This window comes from Protopterus annectens, chromosome 8.part0 (genome assembly GCF_019279795.1).
Source record: "Protopterus annectens isolate FY-2018-M chromosome 8.part0, PAN1.0, whole genome shotgun sequence".
NCBI lineage: Eukaryota > Metazoa > Chordata > Ceratodontiformes > Protopteridae > Protopterus > Protopterus annectens.
In genome coordinates, this window is record NC_056741.1 from 1,151,738,978 (window position 1) to 1,151,757,966 (window position 18,989).

Sequence of the window (18,989 nt, forward strand, 5' to 3'; positions counted from 1 at the left end):
TGAGAAACTCACACAGATGGAGAAGAGAAGAGAAGAAAGGACTGTAGAAGGTAAACATGGAGGAAATGGTGACAAATCACCTCACACAGCCTCTAAAATCTCTAAACACAACCTCTTGTTAAGCCAAGCACAGAAGAGATGGATAGGGATATATGCAAATTTGTAATTAGCTTTTCACATTAAAAGAACATCAGGGAAGCAGGTAGAATGTGTATTCTCTGCATGTGTTTCTTTGTACACAATACATTTTCCTGACATCTCTCACACCTTTGCAGTTACATTTTCACAAAGCAACGGACACACACTGACAAACAAAATACAAGTTTATTTCTATACAACAAGTTCAATCAAGAATTAAACTGCATTGTAAAAAAATCAGAAAGGTGTTGAAAACTCCAGGTGTCACACAGGGCTGTGAGATGAAACTGTCCTGTCTCCATGGGAGACAATACGGCACCTAAGATTAAAGAGAGATGACAGTTGTTGAAAACAGATCTCATCAAGAACAATACTGGCCATCATCTATACTGAAAGTGAAAAAAGCTCACATTTTTTTCAAAAAGCATGCCAGTTCCTTGCCATTTATTACTCTTTCTCGTTTTCATTTACCATAGCTGAATATTACTCTTCAGTACTTATCATTAATGCACTTGGACTTCATCTACAGAACAGACTACAACCAAAAGGATCAAGTTCTGAGAGTCAGCCCAAAATTACCCTGCAAGTCATACTATAAAAACAAATCTCTTCACTCAAATCCTTTACAACAAAAATGTGAAACCCTGCAACCTCATGACAAGAAACACCAACATAAAGTAAAAACTAACGTTTTAACTCTGCATCTTGATCTTGTGTTGAGCTCTAATGCCTCATTATTACATTCAGTCAATCACTGCCACACTGACTATTTGGTTTTTAACTTTCATTTGCTCCCAAAATGCACTAAGTGTCCCCACAGTATGGCACAGCCTACACAATAAGCTAGGAGGTTTATTTCTCCATTTAACTACAATGACAGTGCAGAGTCACTGGTTTCATAAAATGTCTGGAAACAATTTTACGTGCTCTCTTTTTACAGGCCTAGTATGATTTTATGCTAACTTGCCAAAGTACATTTAAATAACTTTTCATAGTAAAACCCGATCAGATGTTAAAAACACACAGAGCAGAGTAATGCATATAGCAAACAATGTATAAATGCTGAAAATCCAAGTTCTGCAGTATTTTTGTCAAAAGCTGAAAAAAAAAACAGTAATAGTAAAGACAGGTGCAATTAATTTCACATCCTGACTGCATGAGACAACCCCTACTATCTTAACAGCATACATACAGACTTGCACATCTGACAGAAACACTGAACCTGTCCTCAGAGATAATAAAAAAAAAAAAAAACTTTTGTCAAAGATAGAAGCCAAATAAACACTGTTACAAGCAAAAATTCATACTGGAATTACAGTAAACATTGACAAAAATAAAATATAAATATATATTTGTAGAAATACAAAGACAATAATACATCTAATAATAAAATGAGAGGAAGGGGGTCCACATATGAGGCTTATCTAAGCAGGAAGCCAGAAAAATCAGCAATGGAGCCTGGGAAAAGTCAGAGGACTTTCTTCTTTGGATAGCAGAAAACGCCTGAATGCTCACCTCCTGTGACAGCCGAAGGCTTCCCTCTCAGGATATGCTCAGCCATTAAGCTATCACAGGAAGAGAGGGACAGGAGTCTGAGTTGTTAAAAGCTGGCCAGTACTCTGTTACCTTGACAGACAACTTGACAGATAAGGAAGGCGTTCATAACGTTTTGGTACTACGTGTTTGGTGTGTGGAAACAAAATAAAAAGTAGTGGCAGTACTTTTTCTCCTTGGTTCTCTTTTTGTTTGTTCATCAGTCGAGTGGAGAGATTTCGCTTGTGGATTATTCAACTTGACAGATAACAACCATCACCTAAGGCAGTGGTAATGTGAGGCAGTGGAAATGAACATGAAAGTTAACAGGATAATATGACTCAAGGATAACATTGTTACAACTTTGGCCATAAATGAAGCATTTGTTCTCAGGCTCATCCTATCCCTATGAAAGATGTTTTTTGTTGCAAATTAGTACTTGGAAATTCTGAAAGTTCTGGCCAAAGTAACAGCAACAAGCACAGTAGCATTCCAAGTCAAAATGCTGTGTGTGTTTTGGCCTCTGAGCCATGAATGCCATTGCTGGATCTACTCAAGGTTCTTGTACATGTATTTGAGAGAATCTTGCACACTGTAAAACCGGTCTGGTTTCTTTAGAGCAGGATACTGACATAGTCATTGGCATCTACGAAAAAGCCATAGTCAAGAGTCCCTAAGACAACAATGGTGAAAGGTTTTGCAGCATACAGGCCCAGCAGACTACAGTATCTTTTTTAGGCTTCTTATGCCCCCTTTTCCTTCCCATTTGAAGAAATCCTTTGTCATAGAAAGCAATTCTCCCAAATAAGAAAGCCACTGTGGGGGTAATCAGGGAAGATGATGCCTTCAGTATACATACAAACAAATGTTTCAAGCACGGGCATTAATGCCCTTCTAGCTTGCCAATATACCAAAACACTTGTTCCCATAATAAATGTCCAGGTTGTTCTTAAAAATATCTAAACTAGTACTTGCTTTAATGTAATTTGGTAGTCTGCTCCAAGCATCAGCTACTCTGTTAGAGAACCAATTACTACACTTCTCATTCCTATAGAATCTTCGACATAGGTTATCTGATCATTCTCTAGTAATTTTGATAACCCCAAGCATTCCCAGAGGTAGTTGTCCCTAAATGCCCTATATACCTGAATAAGATCTCCTCTTAAATATCTGTAAGAGACACTGTATAAAGTTCAGATGTTTTAGTCTTTCATAATAACTTAAATTTTCACATTCATGGATGCCCGTGGTATATTTCCACTGTACTCTTTCCAGTTTATTCATGCTTGTTTTCCTATGGGGTTTCCATATTGTTATTCCATACTCAAGTTTGGGTCTAATGTAACTAACAAACAATGACTTCATTATGTTTGATTTCCTAGACTTTATAAATCTTTTTATACAACCTATAGTTCTATAACTACCATTAGCCAACTGGTTGATATGACTAGAAAAACTCACAGCTGAATCTACCCATATACCCAGGTCCTTAAATGAGTTTACAGTTTAAATGACTGTGTGCCATATTAAATATTCACCTTTCAGTTTATGTCTCCCAAATCTCATATGCTTCGTTTTGGATGTAATTATCAACATATTATTCTCCTGTGCCCAAATGGTCAATTTAGTCAAATTATTTTGCAGACATGCCTTATCTGTACCACTTGTAATCAGTTTACTCAAGACTGTAGAACACCTCAGATGAAAAAATAAGGTCTGAAAGATGCAATCTAAACAAGTAAGGGCTTAGGACAGAGCCCTGTGGGACACCTTGACTGTAACCAACGATTTCACCTGTCCAGTTGGTGTGTGATACTTGCCATGTTCTAGTTGTAAGCCATGCAGCTATCCATGTTATCAACAGTACATCAATGCCTAGTTGTACTAATTTATTAATCAGTGTTTTGTGTATGACCCTGTCAAATGCTGAAGTTAAATCCATATAAATCACATCACAGCACAATTTTTCATTCATAGTTGTTATTATATTGTTATAGAACATCATGCTACAGGTGGTAATATATCTATTTTCAACATATGCATGCTGATATATCGTTTTAAGTCCCAATCTATACAGTTCTGACAATAACTTATCCATTACTACCATCTCCATTATTTTTCCACATCATAAAAGTAGACTTAAGGGTCTATATAATTCTGGGTTTGTCCTACTCCCCTTTCCCTTAAAGACAGGTTTAATAAGTGCATGTCTCCAATCTTGAGGAATCTCTATATATTTATATGACCTAGTGAATAATAGATATAACGGTAATGTAAGTTCTTGCTGAAGTGCTCTCAGGTCATGGTTACTTATTCCGTCTCCTCCCTGCGCTTTGTTTGGATCCAGTTTGCATGGTTCTTTTTTCAATATAATCTAATTTGATTCCAGTATCTGGGGTTACCTGGATGTCACTAGGACAACTTACCACCCCTTTTGTGGAGCTAAACTGTTTTGTATAAAATTTTGAAAATATATCTATAATATGTTGTGTCTGAGAATAAATTTTAGAATCTGCACACAGTTTATCAGTTTATGTATATTTACTCCTTCCACATCTTATGTATCTATAAAAAGGTTTCCTATTATGCTCAATATCTTTATATAAATTTTCTTCAAATTGTTCTTGATCTTGTCTAATACTATGCTTAATCTGTTTGTCCAGCTTGTTTACTTCAGTTTTCAAAGTTGCAGTTCGACCTCTCTTCCATTTCTTAGATTTTTTTTGTCTCTCACCTTAATCAAGTATCTTGTTCTTATGGAAATATACCCCCCCCTGATGTTGCGTGCCTAGATTCTTATGTTAAACATGAGCACTGTAGTCCAGACAACTGTTAGGAATAAACCAATCCTCCCTGTGACTCATCTCCTCTAGCAGGAGAGCAGTCCCTCTTTCTTTCAGCCTATGGGACTCTACACAATGAAGGTTTAGTACCTGGCTACAGGCTTTGAACATCTTTCAGCAGGCCTTGACCCAGGCTGAAACACTGTTCTGAGAAAGCCTGAGCAGCAAAAGAAGCAGGGTGGGGGAAGACACCTACCTGACATCTGAGATATTGATATCAATCGGGGAGGGATGTGCTTCATTCACCCTGTGAGGGACATCTAATTAGTCCCTGAATGGGAAAGTCAGACTTCATGCTTAGCAACCTCCTCTTTAACCAAAATAGTCAGGTTATCCCTTTCAGAAATAACAAAGCAAGCTTCCACCACTGATGCCTGGACCTGGAATTTCAAGGAAGCCTCTTCCCTAACCTTGGTCAGAGCATACACTCTGTTGACTACAGGAATGGCAGTCTCCAAAGAGGAAACATTAGAGGCATGTGGGCAAACCGGTATTTTGTGCAGCAGCTGCAAAAGCACCTAACTAGAAGATGTATCCTCAGACCAACTTGGTCTGTCAGATGTCCGGTTAGTGACTCCACCTTCATCCTACCGTTTCTGTGCATCTTTTTTCTTTTTACAGGAATGTCAAGGAGGAAATCAATCCAATGCATGGCATAGCAGATCAGGTAAAAATCTCAAAGTTTTTTTTCCAATACAGGGAATGTTGCAGGGAGTACTCCCTTCTTCAGATAGTTTTAGGCATAAAATCCTGACACAATAGCCTTGAATGCTGTGATCTGGACTTACACAAAGTATACAGTAGCTCTGGTAGCCCTGATAAGGAATCTGTTGATCACAGATGCACCTGTCTTTACCCCAGATATAAGGCTGACATCCCCAAAAAAGTACAGCTGTAAGTTGCATTTACCCATAATGATAGCTGTTCAAATTCTTCACTGCAACCAGATACTACTGGCTATATCCTGCCAAGTCTACAGCAGCCAGCCAGCTTCCCAAAGCTCTAACCCTCTCCCACACAGTCATTTTGGCTGCCTATAGGCTAATCTTTATTGTAGGGAACTACAAAAGCAGCCAGAGTGACAAAGTCTTCAAGACTTCCTTGCCCCAAAAGAGAAAAAGAGGAACTCATCCTGAACTAAACGCAACTATAACCACAGGAAAAAACTAACTGAACCACCTCAACAATAAAGGTTGTAGCCCACAACAGCTATGTACAACAAGGGGGCGGTGGTGCGGCTACTGCAGTAGTGAAGAATTCATACATCTACTGTTATGGCTTAGTGCAACTTACATAACTGTAGTATGTTTATCATTCTCACTGCTGAAGTAACCTATGGGTAGATTATCAAACCTACTCAGCCTGGGAGGAGGAAGACTAAGGGTGCTGAAGCCCTTGAAGGATGGCACTTGCAAAGCCTACTCTAGACCTACAGAAGGAATCCTGCTTGTGCTGCTTTGTATATGTATGGATGAAGAACCAAGTTGCTGCCTCTAGAATGTTTCTAGAGTCTACCACTTTCCAAGATGCCACCAAAGAAGCTTAAGGCCCTGGTAGAATGAGCCCTAACCGTGCCTGCGATAATTTTGCCACAGTGGAAGTAACAAAACACAATAGCAGAGGACAACCATCTAGTGTGTTTAGACATGGGTTGACGTTTCTTAATCCCAGTATGGGAAATAAATTGCTGTTCAGATTTCCTTAAGAACTTGGTTCTGTTGAGGTTGCACCACAGCTGCTTATGCACATCCAAGGTATGGAAAATCTGTTCTCCCTTGTTTATTGGATTTTGATAGAAAACTAGAGGACTGATGGCTTGATTCAAAGTAAAGTCCTGAGGCAACCTTAGGTATGATCGTGGGGTTAGCCCTCAGAGTGATCCTATCTCTATGGAAAGCCAGACAGGGTTCCTGTATCATGAAACAGAAAACTAGAAGACTGATGGCTTGATTCAAAGTGAAGTCCTGAGACAACCTTGGGTATGATTGTGGGGCTAGTCCTCACAGTGATCCTATCTCTAGGGAATGCCAGAAAGGGTTCCTGTACCATGACAGCTTGCAACTCAAATGGTCACCTTGCAGATGTCATAACAACAAGCAGAACAGTTTTCCAAGTAATGAACCTAAATCAGCCAAAGAGGCTGGTTCAAACAGTGACATACAGTCAGTTTATCCAGCAAGAAACTGAGATCCCAAGATGGAGGTATTTGTTTATGAGGGGGGCTCATATGCAACTTCCCTTTCATAAATTGATTGACCATAAACATGGAAGAAAGAGGGGGATCCGTAGGTAGACGAGTTGAAACAGCCACTAGATGGACTTTGATAGAAGCACATAAAAGGTCAAATGATAGTATGGCAGCTGGCGCTGAAGATTAAGGAGCTGTTAATGAGCCATTTCCTGTGGCCCAGTGGTTCAAGGTTCGATTCCCTCAGCCTTCATTGCCTGTGTGACTGAGCAAGTTCACTAACAGACAACACTCCCGGGCTGAGTCTGAAAAAGGTGCATGGAAATCAGTGCTCTACCCTAGTAAATGTATGTAATGATCTTTGGTAAATATTTCTGCATCTTCAGATGTATCCTGGAAATTGGCGAAAACAGTGGAAAATCATACAGGACCATTCCCAACCAGAGGAATGAGACAGCATCTATTCTCCAGATTTGCTTGCAAGGATTCCTGGAAAGGAATATGTCTAAGATGTCTGTTTCAAAAGGAGGTGAACAGATCTATTTGAGGTATTCCACACATCAGGATCAATTCCTGGAAAACCTCTGAAATGGGTTTCCACTCTGTTCAGGGCTTGCTAAATTTGTACGCCATTGTGTTTTGCTCTGATGGTATGTAAGAAGCCTGAAAATTTAGGGAGTGATGAAGAGCTAACTTCCAAGCCATCAGAGTCTAGTTGCCAAAGATGACGTAAAGATTTTACAGCTTGAATCACAGCCAGAAATTCTTTGACATATGTGCTTTTCCCTTTCTGAATTGTCCCACAGACCTTGCACTTTTACTCCCATAGACATTTCACCCTAAGTGAAATATGAGGAGTTTGTCAATATAGACTGGATTGGGGCAGGAGGACAAAAAGTAGTCCTGGACTGAGTCATCAGATCCCTCCACCACTGTACTTCAACCTTTACATATCCCAGCACTGCTACTTCAAAATCTATGGGATGAAGATTCTGGGTCCACATTTGTTAGGAACCAATGAATCTTTCTCATGTGCAGTCTGGCAAGTGGTATCATCAGGATCATAGAAGTCATAAGGCCTATAATTCTTATGAATTCTCTGGCTGAAGCTTGAGTCAGACGAGAAAAGTTCAGGATACTTCCCAACAAGTTTCCACTTTGTCGTGAAGTAAAAAGGCTTTTTGCATGAGAGTGTCTGTAAGGCACCCAAAAACACAATTCTGTGTGATGGAGCCATGAAGGTTTTCTGTACGTTTATCTGAAACCCCAGAGGGGTTAGAAGGAAATGAAGCCCTTGTTAAAGACTCCTGGCATCTGAGCACAGACTCTACACAAATAAAAAAGTCATCTAAGTAAGGAAAAATATACACAACATGCAATCTGCAGTGAGCCACCACAGGAGCTAGACACTTTGTAAACTCTCTGGGCCCAGTAGATAGCCCAGAGGGTGAAGCAGGGAATTGATACTGTGACCTAGATACACAAAATCTTAGGAACCTTCTGAATTTGTATGTCACTGGATTGCGATGGTAAGCATTCTTGAGGTCTAGGGTTACCATAGCACAGCGATCTGAGAGAAGGGCTAACACTGACTGGGAGGGGATCAACATCTTGAATTTTGGAACCTTCACACAGAGTGAGGAAGAGATGGAAAAGTGGTCTCCTCCATGAGTGTACCTTTTTGGGACCAGAAACATTCTGGAATAAAAGTCCCTTCCTATGTGTTCTGTGGGAACGTGTTCTATGGCACGTTTCTAATGTGATGCAGCACCAGAGGAAACAACTATGTTTGGCTTGGAGGGTGAGGGGGAATCCATCTGAATGCAGGATGACAAATGTATCAATTGCCATCTGTAACCTCCATGAAATCACCTTCAAAATTCATTTGTCTAAAATTATCTGATGCTAAGATGGAGTATAGAGGGTCACATACAGAGAATGTGGAAGGGAAGTAGGGCCAAGAGGATGGGGAAGGTGACCAGATCTCTAGCATAATCATTCTGAAACCGGTATCTAGTCATTTTTTAGGGAAATGTCCTTGTTTTTTGGATTTGGGACATTACCCTCTTGACTTTTCTTCTTGGGGGTCTGCCAGTTATTAGGCTGCATTCTCTGCTTCTGCACTTTGAAAAGAGTAGAGGGTTTGGAAGAAAAAAAATCTGGGGACCTGAAAACTCCTATCAATTCCTTGCATTAACTTACCTCTCTCCTCTCACTGTTTAAGGACCTGTGTAGCAGCAGAACAAAATAAAATTTCTGCACCTAAATATGTACTCAAAATGTCTGATTTACAGCCATCTGAAGTTTGGTTACATACCTAAACAAATCTCCTGAAACCAGTAGTTGAAGCATAAGCCCTGGAAATAGTATCAGTGCAATCATACACATTTTTGAGGCATATTTAGAAATTTACAACAGGTTTGCCACAATCTGATTCACGAAGGACCTACCTTCAGGAGTCAGAGAAGCCAGAAAATTATTTCAAACTATTAGCACATTTTAACATGAACTTCCACATATAGCACTTGTAGTTCAGGATTTTGAATGCTAGTATGGCAAAAGAAAAAAAACTCTCTTATCATATCTGTCCAACCACTTACCCTTATCTCCAGAGACTGGTTTATAGAAGAAAATATATATATATTTTTTGCAGCTGGGTAAGCTGTAAGATTTATTTATATTTATTTTATTTTACATTTGTATACCGGGAGTGCCTGGCTAGGCCAAATGTCCCATTTTCAGTGGACGCCAGGCAGAAAAGTTCCAACTAACAATACTACAAATACATAAAAGTTCTGAAAATCTCTAGGAATTTATATAAGTGTAACTAGAGAAGCACTGTATAAAAATATTGCAAACATCTAACAGTATAGATAACATGCATGTGTTTAGATATGAACTCTTAGGAAAAAATGGTAAAGATGTAATGTTTAAAACAATAGTTGCAACAATGTAGAAAAAAAACAAGTATACGGTTATGCAGCAATGTAAAAGAAACAGTAAAATATACGGTTATAAATATTCAGTAAAAGATTTTTACATTCAATGAGGGTTGCTATAGGTTTGTGAATAAGAAAGTGCATAGGAAAGTAGCTTGACAAATGTCTGAAATTACTGGGTGATACAGAGCTCAAAACAGTGTTAGAGGTTAGGGAAGGGGTTAGAAATATTGTTAGCTATGGAGTTACTGAGAACTTTTCAGCCTGGTTTGCTACAGGGGCAGAGACAGTTGTTAAGGTGAACCTATAGTAAGTGTCTGAAGTTAGCTGAGGTAGTAGAGGTGCATACTGTTTGCAGTAAACTGTTCCACAGTATAGATATTTGAGAGAAAAGGGAGTCACCAAAGATATTATTGGATTTTGTTACTTTTAGAAGATTCTTGCTGGAGGACCTTAATGCTCTTGTGCAGGAGTAAGGTTCAATTAGGTGTTTGAGTACAGGGCAGTTAGTGGGGTTTTGTATGACTGAATGAAAAAAAGCTGGTTCAGTTTAAGAAGATCAGGAAGTTCAAGCCATTTTAGCTGAGGTAGGGCAGTGTAGTGGTGTGATCTGAATGTGAGATTTGGGACAAATTTTGCTACTTTATTGTAACAGGATTCAAATGTATTTAAATCATTTTTTCTTAGGTTTGTGAAGACTGGTGAGGCATACAGAAGAGTAAAAAGAAGGTGAGTAAGGGCTATGGCCTTTCCGGTGGAGTTAGTGAGGTAAGGTTTAATTCTGTAAAGACAGCCTAGTTTAATATGTACTTTCTTGATAGAGGTTGCTAGGAGCTTGTCAAATCTGAGACTGTTGTCAATAATAACTCCTACGAGTTTGGTGCGGATGACAGGTTCAATGTTTGTGTCTTTCGGCTTTTCCCGGTTAGGGGTCGGCACAGCGGAACTCCGGTCCGCTAATGATTGGCAGTTGATTTTTACATACTGGCTTGCCAAGCCTGACGCACAACCTTCAACGAAGCGTCTCCACGCAGAAGACGCTCTAGCGGAGAATCGAACAGGACAGCGTCTTACTGTGAGGTGACAACACTACCGCAGCACTACCACCGCGGGTGGATGACAGGTTCAATGGTGGCGTTATTTGATGAAGTGATGGTAAAGTGAGACAAAGTTTCTAATGATTTGTTGTTAACAACGAGCATAAGTTTTGCTTTGCAGGGATTTAGAATGAGTTAACAGTTGGAAAGGTAGTTTTCGATATCAGTAAAGGCGTTTTGAGTTATTTGTTGTACGTGTGGTAGAGAAGGGGATGAGCATATAAGGGTGGAGTCCTCAGCGTACTGTACAATGGTGGCATATTTGGTTGCAGAGGAAAGATGAGAATAGAGAAAAGTATTTGCTTGTCAAATTCTATACAGTTTATCTGCATTTTTAGGAACTGATGAGAGAGAATCGGGAGCATTACAGGTAGCTTTAAGGGCATCCTCCAATGCTGGCAGAATGGGAAAAATGGGTGCAGAATTAGGGACTTCTTGTTCAGGTAAACCATAATATTTGCCCATCTGAGGGGGCACATCTGTCTATTCCCAAGCAAATATATCCCTTAGCCTGAAAAGTCTTAGAAAAAGGGAAAGCTTCCACAAAGACAACTTCCCAGGCTCACTATCAGCTGAATTAGAGTGAGATAAGCCTCTCTCTCTACTGACATAGTCTTCAGAAAATGCATTCTCTTTCTTAGAAGAAAGGGCTCTAGAATTAGGAGAACGCAAACAGCACTCAGCATTGAATGACTACTAGACTCCTAGGCCAGAGTAATGACATAAATTTTAACGCCAGCAACCATTTCTTTACTTTCAATGTGCTTAATTTTTCTGTTTCTTTTTTTAGCAACACTCAAAGGGTGAATGGCTTGGGAAAGTAGAGTTGTGTACACTTACCATAAATGTAGATGTTCAAGTGTATTCACTGTTGCAGTCATCACATTTGGGTTATATGCCTGCAGGCAGCCCTCAGCCAGTCTGAATACCAGAGTCTTTGGATTTCTGGGTCGGATGCTGTCGCTTCTTCCTTGACGTCAGGGGTATAAAACATGCAGCCGACGCCATTACATCAGTTTTTCTTACCCCAGATGTCAGGTGCCCCCACAATAGGAAGCAGTTATATAGTATGGTACACCCCCCAGCAAAAAGTAAATACACATGATATAATATATGCCAAACAAGAAGGAAAGGTAGAGCCAAGAGAAGTCAGGGGGCTGGAGGGAGGGTAACCAGGACTGCAGCAGTGAATACACTCGAACATCTACATTTATGGTAAGTGTACACAACTGTACTATGTTCTTCATGTTTCACTGTTGCAGTTATCACATTTGGGTTGATTCCCAAAAATAAGGAAGGGTGGAGGTAGTTAAAGAGCATTAGGGCTAGCAATCAGGCCTTGTAAGACTGCTGTGGCAAATCCAGCTCTGGATTTAGAAAGTATAGGCAGGTGGTAATGCTTGGTGAAAGTATGTACAGAGCTCCAGGTAACAGCTTCCAGGATGTCCCTGGTAGGGACTCCTGAGAAATGCCGTAGAGGTAGATGCAGCCCTGGTGGAATGTGATCTTATCCCCTGTGGGGTAGGTTTTCCGTGGTGCCTGTAGCAGAAATGGATACAATGGGCTATCCATTTGGAAATGGTTTGCTTTGAAATGGCCTTCCCCTCTGCCCCTGCAGCAAAGCTAACTAGCAGCTGGTCAGATTTTCTGAGAGGCTTAGTTCTGTCCAAATAGAATCTAAGCTGTCTGTGCACATCCAGAGAATGCAGTATCCTTTCCCCCTTATTTTGAGGATTAGGGAAAAAAGTAGGCAAATGAATGGACTGGTTTAGAGCTACACTAGACACCACCTTGGGCATAATGGATGGATTAGTCCTGAGGGAAACCCTGTCCGCATGGAAGATAATGAAGGGTTCCACTGCCATGAGGGCCTGCAGTTCAGACACTCTTCTTGCAGAAGTGATGGCTAAAAGTAAGGCAGTTTTCCAAGAAAGGAATTTCAACTGTGCTGTAGCAGCTGGTTCAAAGGGGGGAAGAGTGAGTGTTTCCAATACAAAGTTAAGGTCCCATGCTGGAGTGGGAGCGCTCCTGGGGGGGGGGGTCTTAAATTTTTGGCCCCCCTAAAGAATTGTTTTAGCAGGGGATGAGAAAAGAGGGGTGGCTCAATATTATAATGTGCTGAAAGAGCAGAGGCATGAATCTTAATTGAAGAGATAGAGAGGCCCTTGTGGAGCATTTCTGTTAAGTAGTCCAGAATATGAGGTAAGCTGAGCACCACTGTGCCCATGCCCTGAGCCTGGCTCCAGGAACAGTATCTTTTCCACTTTTCTGAAAAGTATTTTCTAGTAGTAGGCCTCCTTGCCTCAAGAATGACATCCAGCACCTGCTTACTGAGGTTGCTGGAGGTGATCTCAGGGAATTAGCCAGGCTCCGGTCTGCTAATGACTGGCAGTTGATTTTTACATACCGGCTTGCCAGGCCTGACACACAACCTTCAACGAAGGTACGCCCATTCATGCATGTCTCCATGCAGAAGACGCTCTAGCGGAGAATCGAACAGGACAGCGTCTTACTGTGAGGCGACAACGCTACTGCAGCACCACCACCGTGGGTGGATGACAGGTTCAATGGTGGTGTTATTTGATGAAGTGATGGTAAAGTGAGACAAAGTTTCTAATGATTTGTTGTTAACAAAGAGCATAAGTTTTGTTTTGCAGGGATTTAGAATGAGTTAACAGTTGGAAAGGTAGTTTTCGATATCAGTAAAGGCGTTTTGAGTTATTTGTTGTAGGTGTGGTAGAGAAGGGGCTGAGCATATAAGGGTGGAGTCCTCAGCGTACTGTACGATGGTGGCATATTTGGTTGCAGAGGAAAGATGAGAATAGAGAAAAGTATTTGCTTGTCAAATTCTATACAGTTTATCTGCTTTTTTAGGAACAGATATGAGAGAAGATCGGGAGCATTACAGGTAGATTTAAGGGCATCCTCCAATGCTGGCAGAATGGGAAAAATGGGTGCAGAATTAGGGACAGGTTCAATGGTGGTGTTCAGGGTTTGAATCTGAGGGTGCAGAATTTGGCCAGCCTGCTGGAAGAGCAGGGAAGGGATCTGAAGCAGGTGCCATGGTTGCAGCACTGTCAGACTGTGCAAAAGGGGGTATCAGTGCTGGCGTGGCCAGTCTGGGGCAATCAGGATTGCCCTTGGCTTGTCCCGTTTGATCTTTAGTAGAACCTTCAAGAGGAGAGGCAGAGGAGGAAAGGCATAAATTGAGAGGTTTTCCCATGTAAAGGACAGGGCATCCACTTTCCAAGCTTGACTGTGGGGAGTTCTGGTGCAGAATTTGTTCAACTGGTAGTTCTGAGGGGAGGCAAACAGGTCTACCTCTGGTGTCCCCTATTTGTTCAAGAACTTGAAAATTTTGGGTTCCAGTTTCCATTCGTGTGGGTCCATGAGATTTCTGCTTAAGTCGTCTGCCAGTGAATTTAGTTTGCCTGACAGGAATTGAGCTTGCAGGTTCACTTGGTAGCTCAAGGCTGTGTTCCACAGAGCCATGGCTAGTCTGCAGAGTGGTAGGAATGGGATCCCCCCTACTTGTTTATGTACCACATAACTGTGGTGTTGTCTGTCTTTACCAATAATTGTCCTGGAAGAATAAGGTTTTTGAAGGCTGTCAGAGCATTCTGTACAGCTAACATTTCTTTTTGATTGATATGCAGGTGCATCTGTTTTGGGTTCCATTTGCCCTGAATGCACTGCCCTGCCATGTGAACCCCCCAAGCATAGTCTGATGCGTCTGTTGTTAGGGTTTGGGCGGCAGGGGGTAGAGTGAAAGGGAGTCCTTTGTTGTGGTAGCAGGCCTCTGTCCACCAAAGGAACTCTGCCCTTAGACAATGAATGACAGGAATCATCATTTCCAGTTCCTGAGAATGTTGACACCAGAGACTTTTTAGATACCATTGAAGTTTCCTCACATGCAGTCTTGCATATGGAATTAACAGAATGCAAGAGGCCATGAACTCCAGGGCTTGCAGGATTTTCCTTGCAGATAGCTAGGTTTTTGTGGTCAGTAGGTTGAAGTAGGTTGTCAAATAAACTTGTTTCTCCAGAGTGAGGAATGCCATCTCGGAAGATTTGTTCAAGCTTGCTCCCAGGAATACAATCTGTTGGTAGGGTTCTAGGTGTGATTTCTTCTCGTTGATGGTGTACCCAAGTGAGGTTAGAAGTCTCTTTACAAATGCCAGGTGTTGTAACAGCAAGTCCTGACTTTCTGCCTGAATCAGGCAATTGTCCAAGTATGGGTAAATCTGAATATTTCTCTGTCTGCAAAATGCAATGTCTGGATCTACGCATTTTGTGAATACCCTGGGAACAGTAGATAAGCCAAAGGGAAGTGCAGAGAACTGATAGTGCATGGAGCCCACCCTGAAACGTAGGTATTGTCTGCAGGATTCCCTTATTGGGATGTGCAGGTAAGCTTCTTTTAAGTCTAGGGTTGCCATCCAGGCATCCTTGGCTAGCATAGAAAGAAGCTGTTGAAGAGTTAGCATTTTGAATTTTGGAACCACCAGAAAGGTGTTGAGAATAGACAGGTCCAGGATAGGATGCCAGGAGTTTTCTTTTCTGGGAACCAGGAATAGTCTTGAATAAAAACCTTGTCCCCTTTGTTCTGTTGGAACAGGTTGAACAGCCCTGATACTGAGGAGAGAGAGCACCTGTTTTTGGGCCTCCACCCATTGATTTGGGGGGAGGTCTGGCCATCCACTTGGGGTTGGAAGTGAGTGGAAGTGGAATCTGTATCCTAGGGAAACTATGTTTAAAACCCATTTGTCTTGGGTAATGAGTTCCTTGCTTAAATAAGGCAGTCGTCCAAGTTGAATTCCTCTTTGTCTGCAAAATGCAATTACTGGTGCCAGGCATTTTGTGAAGACCGTGGGCGCAGTAGATAAGCCAAAGGGCAGTGCAGAGAATTGGTAGTGCATTGAGCCAGCTATGAATCTGAGATATCTTCTGTAAGATTGTCTAATTGGGACATGCAGGTATGCCTCTGAGGTCCAAAGTTACAAGCCAAGCTTTCTTGCCCAGCATGGGCAGAAGTTGTTGTAGAGTCAACATTTTGAATTTTGGAACGTCCAGAAAAGTATTCAGAATAGACAGGTCCAGAATTGGTCTTCATGCTTTGTCCTTTCTTGGTACTAAGAAAAGTCTTGAGTAAAATCCTTGTCACTGCTCTTGTTGTGGCACTGGCTGAATGGCCCTCATGTCCATGAGAGATGAAACTTGTTTTTGTGCCTCTGCCCATTGATTGTGTGGCAGGTCTGGCATACCTTTTGCCTTTGGAAGGGTGTGAAAGTGGAACCTGTAGCCCTGAGAGACTATATTTAGGACCCATTTGTCCTGGGTGATCGTGTGCCAATTTTGTGAAAAAAGTGCTAGCTTTCCCCCTAAGGGTGCTGCCAAAGATAAGTGCTTGGCATTGGCAGAGGGAAGTCATTGGGACTGTTTCCTATATGGTTGCGATTTGTCTTCTCCACTTTCAGAGGTAGAAGCACCCCATTGTTTGGGCCTGTATGAGCCCTGGGGCTGTTGTCTGCCTCTAGGGCATCTGTATCTGCCTCTTTGTGGCCTGTCTGACATGGGAAAGGACCAATTCTTAGAAGGCCAATTCCTGCTAAATCTGGGTGGCTGTACCTGTAAGAAATCCTTCACTGTCTGCATTGATTTAGCTTTATCCTCCATTTTCTTCAACACCTCTTCTGCCTTAACACAAACAAAGTATCAAGCTGTAATGGAGCATCCAATAATTTTGCTTTAACATGATCAGGCAGAGTCTGTTCCTTTAACCAAGCATGCCTTCTAATAACAGAACCTGTTCAAGCGGCCCTGCAGAAGGCCTCCAGCGAATCATAACCACATTGCAAAGTATGTTTTCCCACTTGTTCAGCTGCATGCAATAAATCGTGCAATTCCGTGTTCGCAGAACATTCAGAATTTGTCAACATTTTCTGTTTTAACAGAGACATTAAGTATTGCTGATATTTAAGCATATGAAACTGACAATTTAAAGCCCTTACAGCCAAGGTAGCAGAAGACCCGCGGTGGTGGTGCTGCGGGGTAGCATTGTCGCCTCACAGTAAGACGCTGTCCAGTTCGATTCTCAGCTAGAGCGTCTTCTGCATGGAGACATGCGTGAATGTGCGTACCTTCGTTGAAGGTTGTGCGTCAGGGCTGGTAACTCCGCACGTAAAAATCAACTACCAATCATTAGTGGACTGGAGTTCCACTGTGGCGACCCCTAACGGGGAAAAGCTGAAAGACACAACAATAACAACAACAGCCAAGGTAGCAGAAGTGTAAGCTTTTTTCCTCCATCTGTCCAGTGCCCTAAAATCTCTATCTGAGGGTACAGGGTTTTTTGCAGTAGCAGCCTTGACCCTTTTGGGACCCTGAGAAACAGTTTCTGGGTCAGCAGCAGGGTTTTTATACAGAAATTTATGAGAATCTGGAACCCTGTAGTATCTGTCTGGCTTAACAGGTGCAGGAGGTAAAGAGTCGGGAGACAGGCCGGACTCTGAAAATACATCTACAATGTCTAGAACAGGTGGAATAGCAAGAGGTCTGTGCTGAGGTAGTAGAAGAAAGTCTCTGAGCTTTTTCTTAGAATCTGAATAATCTTGGCTCTCCCACTGGAAATGCTCCCTCATGGTATGCAGGGTTTCCCCAAACGAGTAATCCTCAGGAGGAGAAGCTGAAGGAATAGATTCTACAGCATCAGAATCCTCATAGGGAGGAATACAGTATCCCTGTTCTGAAGAGGAGTCAGAGGAAATGGAAACCTGATCAGAGGAATCATATTCAGTATCTTGCCTAGGCCTCATCAGGAGGGGGATGGGAACCCCTGATCAAAGTAATTAGGTCTTCGGCCATTTTGAGCATCTGTTTCTTAGGCATGGAAGTCTGTCCTGGAGAATGCTGTACTTGTTTCCTTGTCTTTAAAACTGTTTTAGTCTTTGTCTTGGATGCTGAAGCTGGCTTGATATAAAGCTGCGTAGGTCTGAAAACACCCTCAGAAGCCGATGCCTGCTCAGCGGCTCCGGACCCATCTGAGGGATTAGTTTCGGAGGCGACCTGTGGCTCTGAGGTAGCGGGTGTCAGGGGCTGCGAAAGCACCTCACTGAGAACCGGCGACTGGCCTAGAAGAGGCTTCATCGTCGGTTTTGGACCTTGGATGCCTGTCCTTTTCTTTTTCCTTGCGCTTTTTATGAATTCTGGTCGTCGGTTGTTCAGACGGCATTATATAGTTAAACCTTCGGCTAAAGTAATGAAAAGCAAAATTGTACCAACGCTTAATAGTGCATTGGTTAAATCTAGCACAAAATCGACAACTAGCTACGTCGTGGTCAGGGCCTAGGCAAGGAATACAGTAAGAATGAAAATCCTTATGAGGTATTTGCTTCCCACAAGAAATACAATTGTTAACTTTTTCTGGCATCGGTCTGGAGCAAGAAAAAAGTTTCCCCAATGGGGTACTTAGCTTTATAGAAGACTTCGGATCTGAAATTCAATTTTGAAAATCTCAGGAGATGGCCGACCGGCACTTGCGAGCTGCTTTTGCTTTGGGCACCGCGCGGCAAGAAAGTCTGAAGAAAATGGCGTCGGCTGCATCTTTTATACCCCTGGCGCACTGACGTCAGGGAAGAGGCGACAGCAACCGATGCCGGACCAGGACTTTGGAATTCAGGCAGACTGCGGGTAACCTGCCAGCAGGATAACCCAAGTGTAATGACTGCAACAGTGAAACACGATGAACATCTACTCAAAGTATTTCCCGTACCCAAAATGGATGGTTCTCCCATGCCTAGGCAGGGCACTGGAACAGCTGCAGAAGACATGCTTGACTCTCGGTCCATAGTGGCTAGCAAGGCTAAATCAGAGAGATTTGAGGACACAGTTAACTTGTCTGAGGAACCAGCACTGGCCACTGCAAAGTCAAGCACCTCCAGCTGAGGCATAAGAAAAACCTGCATGGGAGACATGAACTTCTACTTTCGTTTTTATCTTTTTTAGGAATGTCTGGAGAAGGACTAGAAAGATCAGGGCACGTGCCCATACTGCAGATGGAGAAGATGTTGGATTAACCAGTAAGGTATGACAGCAGGAGTCAGTCAGAAGATAAATTGTTACTAGTAAGTACAAGCAGTGTACTATCCTTCCAAAAAATAGAAAATGCCCGAAAAACAAAGTTACACAAGCAGGACATAAAACATGCTGGTCAAAATATCAACAGAATTACCTGTGTTAGCTGCCCTATAAA

At 42.0% G+C, this 18,989-nt stretch overlaps 1 protein-coding gene across 1 annotated transcript in view; it reads right to left on the bottom strand.

Annotated features, from left to right (window-relative positions):
- Window positions 1–305: 305 nt before the first annotated feature.
- LOC122808416 (survival motor neuron protein-like) overlaps window positions 306–18,989 on the bottom strand; it is a 797,372-nt gene continuing 778,688 nt past the window's right edge. Inside the window, exon 8 of the mRNA XM_044079379.1 lies at window positions 306–457. The gene's annotated coding sequence lies outside the window, so the exon portion shown is untranslated. The remainder of the gene's footprint in view (window positions 458–18,989) is intronic.